Source organism: Oncorhynchus mykiss, chromosome 4 (assembly GCF_057628025.1).
Source record: "Oncorhynchus mykiss isolate SJ-2025 chromosome 4, ASM5762802v1, whole genome shotgun sequence".
Lineage (NCBI taxonomy): Eukaryota > Metazoa > Chordata > Actinopteri > Salmoniformes > Salmonidae > Oncorhynchus > Oncorhynchus mykiss.
Window position 1 is genome coordinate 46,682,655 of NC_143025.1, and position 17,529 is coordinate 46,700,183.

A 17,529-nucleotide genomic window follows, 5' to 3' on the forward strand; every position below is an offset into this window, starting at 1 on the left:
TTTTTGAGTAGGTCATCGATTTTATTTTCCAAAGATTGCACGTTTGCTAGCAGAACGCAAGGCAGTGGGGGTTTATTCGATCGCCTACGAATTCTCAGAAGGCAGCACAACCTCCGGCCCCTTTTTCACCGCTTTCTCTACACGCAAATGACGGGCATCTGGGCCTGTTCCTGGGAAAGCAGTATGTCATTCACGTCGGGCTCGTCGGACTTGTTTAAGGAAAAAAAGGATTCTGCCAGTTTGTGGTGAGTAATCGCTGTTCTGATGTCCAGAAGTTATTTTTGGTCGTAAGAGACGGTAGCAGCAACATTACGTATAAAAAAGTTTAAAAACAGTTACAAACAACGCAAAAAAACAAACAAAACAATACCATTGGTTAGGAACACGTAAAACGTCAGCCTTCTTCCTCAGCACCATAGTATTGTGGGATTCTGTGTTTTACATTATAGCCATTACCATATATATATGATTAAATATGATCTGATGTTGGCTGTGTGAAGTATCTGCACTTGTGCACTTGAGCATCATCATGAGATTAAACAACTGCTTGCTACATCTACTTGCCTGTTTGTGTGTGTGACAAGAACTGAGTAACATGGTGTGACCTGCATGTTGCAAAACTGTAGATAACAGCCCAGCAGATGCTTTGTCCTTGTGTTTGTATGTGACAATATTGAGTACATGGTGTGACTTGCTGTATCTTACAAAGTTGTGGTTAATCAGGTATAGGGTGGGGTGGTCATCACGAGGTTTAACTGAGATGGAAAAATACTGAACAACACAATAGCAGGAACTGAGCAACTGTTATAACTAGGGGGTGATACCAGAACAGTAAGAATCTATACATCGACGGAGGGAGGACTCCAAGAAGCGCCAAGAGGCGGGGACCAGCCTGAGCGCCTGCGATAGGCTGAGCAAGTCTAAACCACGCTCAGCCTCTACTGCCAACAGACGGGTTGGAACTATGTCTAATACAGTATAAGAACAACTGTTTATGTACATTCTGTCAGTTCCCTGTTCTGCCCTGCATGGTATTACAGTGAGCCCGTATATACGAAAGTTGCATTTGCCATTTATTGCTTAGTTAATAAAAAATACATAGTATACAATCGGTGACTCAATGTCATATTTATCCTGATACCAGATTTGAATTTACGCAACTCTAACAGTATCTCAAGGGTTATTTAAAAAAATAACTATTTTCTACATTGTAGAATAATGGTGAAGACATCAAAACTAATCAAATAACACACATGAAATCATGTAGTAACCAAAAAAAGTGTTTGAAGAAACAAATCAAAATAGATTATAGATTCTTCGAGGTAGCCACCTTGATGATGGCTTTGCACACTCTTGGCATTCTCTCAACCAACTTCAGCTGGAATGCTTTTTCAACAGTCTTGAAGGAGTTCCCACATATGCTGAGCACTTGTTGGCTGCTTTTCCTTCACTCTGCGGTCCAACTCATCCCAAGCCATCTCAATTGGGTTGAGGTTGGTTGATTGTGGAGGCCAGGTCATCTGACGCAGCAGTCCATCACTCTCCTTCGTGGTCAAATAGCCCTTACAAAGCCTGGAGGTGTGTTGGGTCAGTGATAGTCCCACTAAGTGCAAACTAAGCGTATTGCTGCAGAATGCTGTGATAGCCATGCTGGTTAAGTGTGCCTTGAATTCTAAATAATTCACAGACAGTGTCACCAGCAAAGCACCCCCACACCTCCTCCTCCATGCTTCACGGTTTGAACCAAAAATCTCAAAATCAGACCAAAGGACAGATTTCCACTGGTTTAATGTCCATTGCTTGGTCCAATCAAGTCTCTTCTCATTATTGGTGTCCTTTAGTAGTGGTTTCTTTGCAGCAATTTGACCATGAAGGCCTGATTCATGCAGTCTCCTCTGAACAGTTGATATTGAGATGTGTATGTTACTTGAACTCTGTGAAGCATTTATTTGGGCTGCAATTTCTGAGGCTGGTCTCTCGAATGAATGTATCATCTGCAGCAGAGGTAACTCTGTCTTCCTTTCCTGTGGCGGTCCTCATGAGAGCCAGTTTCACATAGCGCTTGATGGTTTTTGCGACTGACCTTCATGTCTTAAAGTGATGATGGACTGTCGTTTCTCTTTGCTTACTTTTACCAAATAGGGCTATCTTCTGTAAACCACCTCTATCTTGTCACAACACAATTGATTGGCTCAAACACATTAAGAAGAAATTCCACAAATTAACTTTTCTACCTCATGAAGCTGGTTGAGAGAATGCCAAGAGTGTACAAAGCCATCATCAAGGCAAAGTGTGGCTACTTTGAAGAATCTCAAATCTTAATATATATTTTGATTTGTTTAATACTTTTTTGGTTACTACATGATTCCATATGTGTTATTTCATAGTTTTGATGTATTCACTAGTATTCTACAATGTAGAAAATAGTACAAATAAGAAAAACCCTTGAATGAGTTGGGTGTGTCTAAACTTTTGACTGGTACTGTATGTGTCATGTCATTTTTTTGTACATTTTGAATAATGTGCTGTGAATAACAACGTGAATCCATCTCACCTCGAGTTTGTCTCTGAAGAAGCCTGGCAGACCTGGGTTGGTTCCGTTTGGCCTTTTGTCCTTCTCCATGGAGCCACCATTTTGTGTCATGTCTGAACCACTGTCTTTAGCTGAGCGACCACAGGGTGGATGGCTGCGGCTGCAGTCGTCTCTTAATGAGGCCACAGTGTCTCCCGACCCCTCCTGTCTTAGCCTCCAGTATATATGCTGCAATAGTTTGTGTCAGGGGGCTAGCGTCTCTCTCTCTCTCACTCTGTGTCTCTCTCTTAGGACCATGCCTCATGACTACTTGGCCTGATGACTCCTTGCTGTCCCCAATCCACCTGGACGTGCTACCTTGTCCCGGACCTGCTGTTGTGGACTCTCTCTCTACCGCACTTGCTGTCTTTAACTCTGAATGATCGGCTATGAAAAGCCAACTGACCTTTACTCCTGAGGTGCTGACCTGTTGCACCCTCTACAACCACTGTGATTATCATTATCTGACCCTGCTGGTCATTTATGAACGTTTGAACATCTTGGTCATGTTCTGTTATAATCTCTACCTGGCACAGCCAGAAGAGGACTTGGCCACCCGTCAGAGCCTGGTTCTTCTCTTGGTTTCTTCCTAGGTTCCGGCCTTTCTAGGGAGTTTTTCCTAGCCACCATGCTCCCACATCTGCATAGCTTGCAGTTTGGGGTTTTAGGATGTGTTTCTGTACAGCACTTTGTGACATCAGCTGATGTAAAAAGGCTTTATAAATAACTGTGATTGATTGAGTAGGGAACTTGTTTGCCTGCCATATATTAAATATACAAATTGGCTAAAAGGAACTGGCATAAATAGAAAAATATACCAGTTTCATCTGAGGACAGCTGGGAGGAATGGGAGGAGATTTTCGATGTACCAAATTCATGGCACATGGTTAATGAACTGGTACAAAAAACTACACTTGATTCAACACTGAGTTTTTCAATTTCAATTATTATATAAAACATTCAGAATGCTATAAACTGTATTCAGTTGAAGTCAGAAGTTTACATACACCTTAGCCAAATACATTTAAAATCCATATTTTTTTTTACAATTCCTGACATTTAATCCTAAAAAATAAAAATAAAAATCCCTGTTTTAGGTCAGTTAGGATCACCACTAGAGAGAATGAGAGAATGATTTATTTCAGCTTTTATTTCTTTCATCACATTCCCAGTGGGTCAGACGTTTACACACACTCAGTTAGTATTTGGTAGCATTGCCTTTAAATTGTTTAACTTGGGTCCAATGTTTCGGGTAGCCTTCCACAAGCTTCCCACAATAAGGTGGGTGAATTTTGGCCCATTCCTCCTGACAGAGCTGGTGTAACTGAGTCAGGTTTGTAGGCCTCCTTGCTCGCACACGCTTTTTCAGTTCTGCCCACAAATGTTCTATAAGATTGAGGTCAGGGCTTTGTGATGGCCACTCCAATACCTTGACTTTGTTGTCCTTAAGCCATTTTGCAACAACTTTGGAAGTATGCTTGGGGTCATTGTCCATTTGGAAGACCCATTTGCGACCAAGCCTCAACTTCCTAACTGATGTCTTGAGATGTTGCTTCAATATATCCACATAATTTTCATTCCTCATGATGCCATCTATTTTGTGAAGTCCATCCTGCAGCAAAGCACCCCCACAACATGATGCTGCCACCCCCGTGCTTCACAGTTTGGATGGTGTTCTTCGGCTTGCAGGTCTCCCCCTTTTTCCTCCAAACATAACGACGGGAATTATGGCCAAAAAGTTATATTTTTGTTTCATCAGAGGACATTTCTGCAAAAAGTACGATATTTGTCCCCATGTGCAGTTGCAAACTGTAGTCTGGCTTTTTTATGGCGGTTTTGGAGCAGTGGCTTCTTCCTTGCAGAGCTGTCTTTCAGGTTATGTCGATATAGGACTAATTTTACTGTGGATATAGATACTTTTGTACCTGTTTCCTCCAGCATCTTCACAAGGTCATTTGCTGTTGTTCTGGGATTAATATGCACTTTCCGCACCAAAGTACCTTCATCTCTAGGAGACAGAATGTGTCTCCTTCCTGAGTGGTATGATGGCTGCATGGTCCCATAGTGTTTATACTTGCGTGCTATTGTTTGTACAGATGAACGTGGTACCTTCAGGCGTTTGGAAATTGCTCCCAAGGATGAACCAGACTTGTGGAGGTTTACAATTTTTTTCTGAGGTCTTGACTGATATCTTTTGATTTTCCCATGATGTTAAGCAAAGAGGCACTGAGTTTGAAGGTAGGCCTTGAAATACATCCGTAGGTACACCTCCAATTGACTCAAAATATGACAATTAGCCTATGAGAAGCTTCTAAAGCCATGACGTAATTTTCTGGAATTTTCCAAGCTGTTTAAAGGCACAGTCAACTTCTTGTATGTAAACTTCTGACCCACTGGAATTGTGATACAATAAATTATAGGTGAAATAATCTGTCCGTTAAAAATGTATTGTGTCATACACAAAGTAGATATCCTAACCGACATGCCAAAACTATATTTTGTTAACAAGAATTTTGTGGAGTGGTTGAAAACCGAGTTTTAATGACTCCAACCTAAGTGTATGTAAACTTCCAACTTCAACTGTATGTAAACTTCTGACTTCAACTGTAATATACCTTTCTCTCACTTAGAGAAGTGCTTCCATTAGCCAATTATTGTATTAGTTCTTCCGTTAACTTTAATCACTTTATCCCCGTGTTAACCAGCCCACACACACTAGAGACAACAACCTTGTTGACAATACCTAATCCATCCATTTGCCGGTGTGTACCGGAAGAATAATCATCCTTTACATTTTTTATATTGAGATTTATTTTTTTAAATGCAAAATGATCCTACCCATTATTGTAGTACCGCATATGCCTATTCCAATAGAGAACCTAGGCACGTTTTTAATGATATAATCCTTTATCCTAGCCCAAAAATACATATATTCATTTTCAACTTTTAGTGATAGCTACCTCCTGTTGAAGTAGTCCCCGATACATATTTGCACCGCATTACACAGTACAAATATGGATTCATTGTTTTTTTTACCAAAATAATTTTTTGCATGAACAACTTTTTTTAAAGTTTTATTCTTGCATTATGGAACCGTGGACTTAAAATAAGGTTGGATTTATGGTAATGCAGAATGGTTGTGATGAACTTATCCTTTTTCTGTTTAGGCAATATGGAACTTTGGACTATTTAGGCATAATATCAGGTTTGGATTTAGGGGAAGGCGAGGATGGGTAAGGCTGACCTTTTTTTTTCTTTATGATTTTTTATGTATTTCATTTCAAGATTGTACATTAGAAATACCAAGGTACTTTTTTTGTTTAATATGATATGTCCTAATTGTAGAGGTCGGGTATATTATGACTTATCACACTCACAGCCACGTTGTAATCTTCGAGTCCTTGAAAATTTGATTATTTACATGTAATTTATCGACCACCAGACGAACATTCTGCTTCTCTGCTCGGAGCCTTTTGAAAGTGGGGTACAGGACACGTCGTCTCTCTACTATTTCAGGAGGAAATTGTTCATTAATAGAGAATGGGGTGTTCTTCAATTCCCTACCCTGTTGTAACAAGGCAATATTCATTTTGTATTTGGTTAGCATAGCTACGATCGGACGGGGCTTGGTTTTTGCAACTACACTTGAAGAAACTTTCAAAGTTCTTAAAAATCCAGATTGACTGACCTTTATGTCTTAAAGTGATGATGGACTGTTGTTTCTGTTTGCTTATTTTAGCTGTTCTTGCCATAATATGGACTTGGTCTTTTACCAAATACGGCTATCTTCTGTATACCACCCCTACCTTGTCACAACACAACAGATTGTCTCAAACACAAGAATTCCACAAATTAACTTTTAACAAGGCAAGGTTAATTGAAATGCATTCCAGGTGACTACCCCAAGAAGCTGGTTGAGGGGATGCCAAGAGTGTGCAAAGCTGTCATCAAGGCAGAAGAAGAAGAATCTAAAATAGTAAATATATTTGGATTTGTTTAACACTTTTTTGTCTTCACTATTATTCTACAATGTAGAAAATAGTACAAATTTTTACATTTCACCTTTATTTAACCAGGTAGGCTAGTTGAGAACAAGTTCTCATTTGCAACTGCGACCTGGCCAAGATAAAGTGTGACACAGACAACAACACAGAGTTACACATGGAGTAAACAAACAGGTGTGCCCAAACTTTTGACTGGTACTGTATGTATTGATCAGGACAAGTAATTTACGATTTGGCATTAGCCTAGGAAGCTGCATAGGCGCTCATGCATTATCTGCTGCTTAGAATAACCATTCATATTCATCTTGTAGGTCTGTGGGTTATAATCAAAGTGAAATGTGTCCCATTAACATTGTGCTAAAATACAGTGCATTCTGAAAGTATTCAGACTCCTTTACTTTTTCCACATTTTGTTACATTACAGCCTTATTCTAAATTATTATTATTTTTTCAATCTATACACAATATCCCATAATGACAATGCAAAAACAAACATTTTAGAAATGTTTGCTAATTTATTTAAATAAAAAACTGAAATATAACATTTACATAAGTATTCAGACCCTTTACTCAGTACTTTGTTGAAGCCCCTTTGGCAGCGATAACAGCCTTGAGTTTTGTTGGGTATGACGCTACATGCTTGGCACACCTGTATTTGGGGAGTTTCTCCCATTCTTCTCTGCAGATCCTCTCAAGGTCTGTCAGGTTGGATGGGGAGTGTTGCTGCACAGCTATTTTCAGGTCTCTCCAGAGATGTTCGATCAGGTTCTGACTGGACCACTCAAGGACATTCAGACACTTGTTCCGAAACCACTCCTGTGTTGTCTTGGCCTCAGTCTGAGGTCCTGAGCGCTCTGGAGTAGGTTTTCATCAAGGATCTCTCTGTACTTTGCTCCATTCATCTTTCCATCAATCCTGACTAGTTCCCCAGTTCTGCCACTGAAAAACATCCTCACAGCATGATGCTGCGACCACCTTGCTTCACCGTAGGAATGGTGCCAGGTTTTCTCCAGATGTGATGCTTGGCATTCAGGCCAAATAGTTGCATCTTGGTTTCATCAGACCAGAGAATCTTGTTTCTCAAGGTCTGAGAGTCTTCAGGTGCCTTTTGGCAAACTTCAAGAGGGATGTCATGTGCCTTTTACTGAGGAGTGGCTTCCGTCTGGCGACTACCATAATGTTTTGGTACCTTCCCCAGATCTGTGCCTTGACACAATCATGTCTCGGAGCTCTACAGACAATTCCTTCGATCTCATGGCTTGGGTTTTGCTCTGACATGTACTGTCAACTGTGGGACATTATATAGACAGGTGTGTGCCTTTCCAAATCATGTCCAATCAATTGAATTTACCACAGGTGGACTCCAATCAAGTTGTAGAAACATCTCAAGGATGATCAATGGACACAGGTTGCAGCTGAGCTCATAGCAAAGGGTCTGAATACTTATGTAAATATGGTATTTCTGTTTTTTCAAATGTGCTAAATGTCAACAAAGAAATTCACGTTGTCATTATGTGTTATGTGTGTAGACTGCTCAGGATTTTTTATTTATTTTATCCATTTTAGAATAAGGCTGTAACGTAACAAAATGTGTAAAAAGTCAAGGGGTCTGAATACTTCTGAAGGCACTGTATTTCAACAAATGCCTTTCCAGGGGAGTATAATGTGTTGTACTTCTTTTCAGACAATAATGCTTGATGGCAGACATTTTTCCTGGAGTGGACTACATGGGGACCCAGCTTGTGCTGTTGGAGCTGTCTCCATCCCTCTCTAGATCGATAATATGCTGGATAAAGACTTGGGGGACTCTTACTGGACCCTGGACTTCCTGACGGGCCACCCCCAGGTGGTAAGGGTAGGTAACAACACATTCGCCACGCTGATCCTCAACACGGGGGCCCCTCAGGTGCGTACCCTACTGTACTCCCTGTTCACTCGTGACTGCACAGCCCCAGGCACAACTCCAACACCATCATTAAGTTTGCTGATGACACAACATCGGTAGGCCTGATCACTGACAACAACGATGCAGCCTATAGGGAAGAGGTCAGAGACCTGACCGTGTGGTGCCAGGACAACAACCTCTCCCTCAACGTGATCAAGACAAAGGAGATGATTGTGGACTACAGGAAAGAGAGGACCGAGCACGCCCCCATTCTCATCGACGAGGCTGTAGTGGAACTTGAGAGCTTCAAGTTTCTTGGCGTCCACATCACCAACAAACTAAAATGGTCCAAGCACAGCAAGACAGTCGTGAAGAGGGCACAACAAAACCTATTCCCCCTCAGGAGACTGAAATATGGGTCCTCAGATCCTCAAAAGGTTTTACAGCTGCACCATCGAGAGCATCCTGACAGGTTGCATCACTGCCTGGTATGGCAACTGCTCGGCCTCCGACCGCAAGGCACTACAGAGGGTAGTACATCACTGGGGCCAAGCTTTCTGCCATCCAGGACCTCTTTACCAGGCGGTGTCAGAGGAAGGCCCTAAAAAGTGTCAAAGACTCCAGCCACTCTAGTCATAGACTATTCTCTCTGCTACCGTACGGCAAGCGGTACTGGAGTGCCAAGTCTAGGTCCAAGAGGCTTCTAAACAGCTTCCACCCCCAATCCATAAGACACCTAAACAGCTAATCAAATGGCTACCCAGACTATTTGCCCCCCCCCCCCCCCCTGCCCGCCCCGGAACGCTGCTGCTACTCTCTGTTATTATCTATGCATAGTCACTTTAATGACTCTACCTACATGTGCATATTACATCAATTACCTCGTCACCGGTGCCCCCGCACATTGACATTGACTCTGTACTGGTACCCCCTGTATAAAGCCTCGCTATTGTTATTTACTGCTGCTCTTTCATTATTTGTTATTCTTTTTTTCCCTTATTTTCTTTACCCCTTTTTCTCCCCAATTTCATGGTATCCAATTGTTGTAGTAGCTACTATCTTGTCTCATCACTACAACTCCCGTACGGGCACACAGCGCGCATCCAACCCGCACCAATGTGTCGGATGCGTCCGGTTGCGGCCGGTTACGACAGAGCCTGGGCGCGAACCCAGGGACTCTGATGGCACAAATTATTTGTTATTCTTATCTCTTACTTTTGCTGGTCTGCCTCTCTAACCTCTGTTTCTCAATCCTGGTGCTGGTGACCCAAAGGTGGGCATATTCTTATTTTGTCCAAACACTACACAGCTGATTCAAATGATCAATAGATCAAGCTTTGATTATAATCAGATGTGTTGTGCTAAGGCAAAAACTAAAATGTGCACCCTTTGGGTGTCACGCCTGCTCGCGCTCCTCCTCCCTGGCACTCGAGGGCATAAGAGAAGTAATGACTGAGTGTGGTGCCATGACTACAATGGTTCAAGCCAAGGTCGACACTGTGCCATTTTGTCCATAATTTTGCAAGGCACTTAACCCTCACAATTGCTATCCACCCAGGGGTGCAGCACAGCAGGTTGTTGAGAAAAGCAGAAGAACCATTTCCGTTTCTAAGCAATGGACAACAAAGTATCTGTTCTATCCATGTTCTTGTCACAAGATGACTCTTTGCGCATCTCTACACCTACACCACTGTTGCCTCCATTTCACCACTGTATAGGTATTTATTGTATTGTATTACACTGCCATTACTGTATGTATGGATACTATTTAATTGTGCTATGTAAACTATCCTGTATCTTCAGAACAAATAAACTGAGTTTATTACTATGCCTACTTAACTTGACACTGTGAAAGACTCTCTTACTATGCCTACTTTGAAAATTATTGTGACTGACTTGTTTATTGTGAAAGATTATAATTAGTCTCTCACAATATTACAATCGCATTATAGCATGTTTACTTTGCCAACAAATGAGAGCTGAAATGAGAGCTAAAATTATAACTTTAAACTTGAGATGGATTAAATGGAATACTAACTGAAATCTGGACACTGACAGGCCTATAACATCTCACATGTAGCCAAATATGAAATTAATTACGTATTTCTTGATACTCCAAATGGTATTTTTGTCTCTGGGAAAAGTGTGGTAAGATTTATTTCTTGAGCAAATGTGAATATGGATGGGAGTCTTATTCAGAGATTGATCGTTTTACATAACAGCTGTCAGTATTTCAAACACATAAAATATGGATCAATGACAAAGTGCATTCTTTCACTGTTTTTAATCTGAAAATGTTTGCAAGGGAATCATATTCAGGCTACCCTATTTAGAGCTATTGCGTTCCCTCCCTGGTCCCGTCAAGAGAAGCAACATTGATAGAGAACTTTACAGATGTCAGCTAGATGATCATTCTATCATTTAAGACAAAGAAAAAAGTTGTCCCACTGTCTATGCAGGTCATACAAGGAGGCTAAGGTGTCCGCTGCACAGCTCCCCTTATGCCAGTTGCTTCTCACCACTACCTAGGCCAAGTAGCCCAAGTTCTCTGAAGTGTCTGGCTAGCTAGCTCTCCTCCGACTTCTGTGTTCACCCAATGGTGCATTTGGCTGAGCATACTGCCCTCTGTAAAACCTTGCGGTCAGCAGCGGTGGAGTTGCCTTACCAGGCTGTGATGCAGCCCAACAGTATGCTTTCGATGGTGCTCCTGTAGAATACTGAGGGCCCTTGGGGACAGGCCAAATTTCTTCAGCCTCCTGAGGTTGTGTCACCGTCGTGCCTTCTTCACCACGGTGTCTGTGTGGTTTGATAATTTCGGCTCCTCAGAGATGTGTATGCAGAGGAACTTGAAGAAGGGGCATGCCCAGCCTGGTTCCTCCTGAAGTCCACAATCAGCTCCTTTATTTTACTGATGTTGAGAGTGAGGCTGTTTACCTGGCACCACGCTGTCAGAGTGCCTTCCTCCTCTCTGTAGGCCATATCATCGTTGTTGGTAATCAGGCCTACTACTGTCGTGTTGTTAGCGAACTTGCTGATGGAGTTGTGTGTGTGAGGCCACGCAGTTGTGGGTATACAGGGTGTATAGTGGGGGACTGAGGACGCACCCTTGTGGGGCCCTTGTATTGAGGAGGTAATATTGCCTACCTTCACCACCTGGGGACCGCACATCAGGAAGTCTAGGGCCCATTTGCACAGGGAGCTGGTTATACTCAGGCTGCAGTGTAGGCCTCCCGGTTTTCACTACCACCGGATCTTCAGAGATACTCAATCTTTCTACCCTTTTGACAGCCTCCGCATAGAACTTTCTCCTGCCTTGATTGTGGCAACCTCACTCTTTCCCCCTTATAGGGCACTCCAAGGATTGCACTGTTTATTATCTATGCATAGTCACTTCACCCCTACCTACATGTACAAATGACCTCGACTAACCTGTACCCCTGCACATTGACTCGGTACCGGTACCCCCTGTACATAGCCTCGTTATTGTTATTTTGTGTTACTTTTTTCTAATTTTTTACATTCGTTTATTTGGTAAATAGTTTCTTAACTCTTTCTTGAACTGCACTGTTGGTTAAGGGCTCGTAAGTAAGCATTTCACATGTATTCGGCGCATATGACAAATAATGTTTGATTTGAGTGCGTGCTCTTCACCACAGTTACATTTTGCTTCTTGACTATTCTCTTCTACTAAACATACAACATCTCCTTCATAGTGATCTTTCCCACATCTCAGCTTCTCTCGTGTGCAGTCACTTCTTGCATCTCCAAATATTTTACAGCAAGAACATTCTAAAGTCTGTTTACAAAATCTTTGACAGAATAGTACACACATCCCAGCTGCACTAGAGTAAGATGAGACTCCACATAACAAAAAAACACTAGAACAGACCAATTCTTCTCCTTCCTGCTGTTAACCATATGATTCATCAAACATGCATCAACCACTCCTGGAATTTTCATTAATAGAGTAATGTCAACATCATCCGAGACTCCAGACATTTCTCCATTGACAGGTGCCCTGCGCGGTAGCGCAAAGCATGATACATAATATCCATCAACTCAACTGATATCCAACACCCTTTTTTCCCTGATCCGCAGAAACCAGAACAAGCCTACTTCTCGTGATCGTCACTGATTCTACTTTACCCAATGCTTTCTCTATTTTGGATGTTTCGAACGAGTTCCACAAGTCGGGCATGTCACAGTTTAGTGTGAACCCCTTTTAACGCCACCCAACACAGGATTTAATGTTCTCCAGCACACAACCCCAAGACAGAAGACCAGGACAGGTAAGTATGCTCAAGGTACGTTCTTTATTTTCAATTCATAGGTTAACATGGATTGTACCCTGTTTCCCCACCTCCCACAGCACCCACGATTTCCCGGACTGTGTCGACACAGAAGAGCCTCCCCTCAGGAACGTTACCCTCCCCCGTACTCCCTCAGGTAAGTATCAGGCATGTAAAAGTGATACACTGCATTATTCTGATATGGCACTACAACAAGGTAGTTATTCTAAGGGAAGACACTGAAAACAATATGGTGAAAGGCACTACAATCTCACTCTGGTGCTGCACACAATATGGGACCTAACCCTGGCCCTACTCTACTCTGCTAACCTCTCTAAAGGACAAAATAGTGAGTTGGAAAGACAGACAAGACAACATATACAGGGTGGGGATAGGTTCTGGATTTGATGAGAACCATATCCCCACAACAATAAAATGGTAAACGTGTCAGTCTAGTGATATCCAGATCCGCACAGCTCCCTGTTCTAGAACGCGGACGGTCTGAGACTGCTTGGCGATGTCACTGATGGCCCCGCCTCCGGTGCTGAACGAGAAGAAGACAGACGGCAGGGAAACCTGCCGACAATAGTGATTTTCAGTGGTGTGGCAAAACAGTCCAGAGAGAGAAAGTACTGTAACACAGGAAGAATCACGTCCCTTACTTGGCGAAGCTAAAGCTCCTAGATTTGCGTTTGTACCATGCCTCTCTCAGTCCTGGTCCAGTGCAATCACAGCAAACAGACATTTGTACCCCGTTTTTCTCCCCAGTTTCGTGATATCCAATTGCGATCCAAATACGATCTTATCTCATCGCTGCAACTCCACAACGGGCTCGGGAGAGGCGAAGGTCGAGTCATGCATCCTCTGAAACATGACCCGCCAAACCGTGCCTCTTAACACCCGCCCGCTTAACCCGGAAGCCAGCTGCACCAATGTGCCAGAGGAAACATTGTTCAACTGACGACCGAAGTCAGCCTGCAGGTGCCCGGCCCGCCACAAGGATTCGCTAGAGCGCGATGAGCCAAGTAAAGTTCCCCCGGCCAAACCCTCTCCTAACGACGCTGGCCCATTGTGCGCAGCCCTATGGGACTCCCGGTCACGGCCGGTTGTGTGACAGCCTGGGATTGAACCTGGGTCTGCAGAGACGCCTCAAGAACTGTGATGCAGTGCCTTAGACTGCGCCACTCGGGAGGCCCAAGACATAGAAACGGAAAGTCATTCTCAACTCTCAACACCGAACAACACAAAACGCAGAGCTTTTAAAGGAAATGACAGCCAATCCCCAGCTATTAGCTAACTCCCTGCAGGCGCATATGATCACACCAGTCCAGCCACCCACTTATCTACCAATCCATCTCGTGACAGGCATATCCTTTTTTTTTTCAACAACAAAAATGACTCCTACCATACAAATGGGGTGTAGACCTTATTTCCCACAACAATTTTGCTTTTTTTCCGTTCTTCTGCACCAAAGTCCATTCATCCTTATTTTCACCGCCATGAGGTTCAAGCACCACATCTGCTTCTACCAAACATAACAGCTGCAAATGTCCACTCTTTTTTTCTTCTTTAAAGTTTTATGGCAGACTACACCTATTGGTGTATTGCTGCCACCTACTGTACGGGGTCTTCTTTTATATTACTGCGGTTTGCAAATAAATGCTATAAGTGCATGCCGCCACCTACTGTTTTGGCTGTATATCAGCCCAAATAATTAACCAAATAAAACTAAACTAAATAAACCAAACTAAACTCAATGTACTCATTTATTCAGATTAAACTGCCAACGCCCATCCACTACCGGCTTTGGGGCCTGAGAAGGAAGAGCATCTTCGGAAAAGTCCTGGAAACCCAAAAACCTTTCAGCCGCAGATACTATTCTGCCCTACCAAGTAAATCATTTGGCCAAAAATTGTCATTTTTGCTTCATTAAATACATGCTTAATCAAATGGACAAGTATCCTGCCTCGTATTATGTTTTGGAGAAAATGGGGGTCATATTAGCAGTAACTGCAATAAGTTAGTGTGAAACCAAGGTAAATAAAAGCAGTTTTTCTTAGTTCCACGATATGAGCAGTTACTGCCTTTTTGCTTGGTAAGGCAGTATTATGTCCAGTTTCTTGGACTTTTTGTTTGTTTGTACAGTTCAATTAATCACATGTGCAATAAAGACCATAAAATCCACCTTCACAATCAGCATATCAGTTTCCCTCACCTGTTGAACAACACTCTGAATCTCCACAGACTGCAGAGCATCGACCGCCACTTCTTTAGCTCCCTTTGCTCCTTCAACTATTTCATGTGCCAACGTGTAGGAGACCTGCTGTATAGTCCTGACGCTTGTCACTTCATACTACTTTACCCTAACCGGGCACTCCGGGGATTTGGGAATGTGGCTGCCATCACAATTACAACATCGTACAGCCTCAGATTCTTCAACAACATTTCTTCGGCACACACTTGATACATGTCCATACCTTTTACAATTCCGGCAAACAACGGCTTGGACATAAAAGATGTCCGCTCTCTTAAAGTGGAAGCTCTTTTTATGCCACTTCGATACAGTTACACCAGCAGTTCCCAAACGATGTGGGGTCGCCTGGTATGAAAATAGGTTTGCAGGAGAATTTTCAAAATCCTGAAGAAAAAAAAAAATGAATTTATCTAGAAGATCAAATTCAACCAGAGAGCGCCCTTAGATCATGGGAAAAGGCTGCACTTCACAGTTGCCTCATTCTCACGGTTATTGGCTAGACCAGCCACTCTATGAAACCACACATTATTGCAGGGACTTTGTGTCAGGAGAATTCTATACTCCTGTTCATTTATCAATTCAATTAAGTTACCCTTAGTCTGTTATATCAGGATTTGTAAGATACTGATAGAAAAGGAAACAGACAGAGGCCCAGTCTACCAAAATTAAATGTTTATTCACGGGAACGTTCTGACGTGTACAGTACAGGACCTTAAATTTATAGTGACACACATACTTCCACACCAACCATCAAATCCGCCCGCCAATAGAGCCTAGGGGAGTACGTGAGAATAGTGTCTTCCTACCCTCCCCTAAGATAGGGAGAGACCTGGGACTGGGAAGTTCTCAGTGTCCCAGCCAAGGTCTCCCCGGATCTGGCTCAGACAGATAGTCTGTTCCCAAAACGTTGATTCTGACTAAAACCACACACAGTATTATAATGTAATCATCGAATGAGTCTAACACTTACACACATGTATTATAATAATCTAATGATTCAAATTAATTTCACACAATCACATGGTATCAGACCTATGGTTTCAGGACTGTAACATTCTAATCATTTATTAAAACACATTTCCTTATCACTTTGATATTACTGGCCACAATTGATATGGTGAAAACGATGTGTGGGGTGGCAGAGGCACAGGATCTCACATCAATACCTTTGTCAGATAACACTGTTGAACAAATCATTTATGCTGTTACTAGCAATCAAGAAGAAACTCTGACTGAAGGTGAAGTTTATGCTCAACAAATGGACGTTAGCTGTGAGGACCAAGATGCCCATGTATTGACTTTTGTTTACTGTACATGTCGGGGGATGCTATTCATGAGGACATATTGTTCTGTCTCACAAATCCCGAGTATGGAACAACACTAGATGTGTGCTGCGTGAATATATTGACGAAAACCAGATTCCAGGGGATCGAATGGTGGGCTTTTGCATAGACGGGGCTCCATCTATTACTCTCTCTGCCATATAGACGCATTGTATGATACACAGAGCGCTACTGGCGGCAGAAGAGCTAAGCACAGATCTCGGAGACATACTGCAGCAGGTAACTTCGATTGTAAACTACGCACGCATGTTCGCAAAACTAGGTGGAGATATGGGATCAGAGCATGACAATGTTCTTTTTGTTATCGAGGGTGAGTGTTGGAAAGATTTTTCACATGGAGAGAGGAACTGTTGTCTTTCACAATGGATGTAAAAAACAACAAAAAACATGTTGACTTTCTGTGTAATGAAAAGATCATGTGTTTCCTTGCCTATATAAAATACATACAGTATTTGCAAGCATACAAGGGAAATACAAAAAACCGAGTGATCGATTCAGAGGAAATAATTCTTATTGGAGAGTCTTTCAAAAGCTAACCATAGCCCCTTCCCTCGGCTGTGCAGGTTTCTAACAGAAAACAACATTGTAAGTGTCCCACACGACTGATGACTGCTCAACTCCAACGCTTGGAAGAGCACTTTGGGACCTACTTCCCAATCCATTTGACTGTGATCCTGGCTCAGTTGACATGTGGGTAAGGGAAATCGAACATCTGACCGAATGCATTACGGAGGAGGAGTTTTTTGGCTGCAGTCCAAACACTTAAAAGACACACATAGGACCCTCAGCCCTCAGATTAAGTTCTGATGACGTATCATGATGTCTGACGAGTATACACTTGCAGGGCTAGAGAGGAAGGAATGGTTTTTAAATGGACCGCCCTTGGCCCGGAAATTTGTCACTCGTTCATCCCGCGATGATTGTGTTTTCTGCCACCGGTAGCTTGTGGGTGCTTTATATATGCGACAGTCAATTATGATTGCATGTCTACTTATATGAACTATAGAATTATTAATATGCCTACTGTATGATAGCTTGCAAATGAATTCGCTAACTGACGTTAGCATGCCTAGCTGGAACTTCTGAAGAAGGAACATTTTTTATTTCTACAATTTCCAAAAGCTAACCAAACAAAAACATAATTACTTTTAGGAGACGTGTTTGTGCCATCATGTGCATTAC